Here is a 503-nt window from a genome sequence, read left to right as displayed (position 1 = left end):
GCCCTGGCTGCCAATATCCGTCGACTTCCCCAAGACTCATTGAACGGGCGGGCGGGACACCTCCATTGGCGGAGACACTGACAACCGACAGGAGGTCGACAAGACTTAGCTTGGCTCTTATAGATATATAGAGCTGTCGGACACAAGGTCTATATATGTGTTTACCAAGGGATCCCGTGTGCCCATCGATTAACTTATCTGACTGTCGTTGTGTAACTTAATGAAAAATGAAAGTTGAATATATTTGCAAATATTTACCAATACACATATAATGTAACTTAATGAAAAATGAAAGTTGAATACTTTGTAAATATTCATCAATACACACATAGTGTAGGAGATAAGGAGTTTCTGTGGGGGGTCTTCAATTGTTATTGATTAATACATATATTTGTTTATTTGTTTTAATTTTGAGGAACAAAGAATATCTCCGAGATTTCGAATTTTTGCTGTGCAGAGTTTTTTTTGAGTTGACTAAATTCCTGGAGGTGGCCAGAAATAAA

The sequence above is a fragment of the Oratosquilla oratoria genome, chromosome 36 (assembly GCF_046742065.1).
Source record: "Oratosquilla oratoria isolate Oo_2021 chromosome 36, ASM4674206v1, whole genome shotgun sequence".
Lineage (NCBI taxonomy): Eukaryota > Metazoa > Arthropoda > Malacostraca > Stomatopoda > Squillidae > Oratosquilla > Oratosquilla oratoria.
This window is presented reverse-complemented; position numbering follows the sequence as displayed.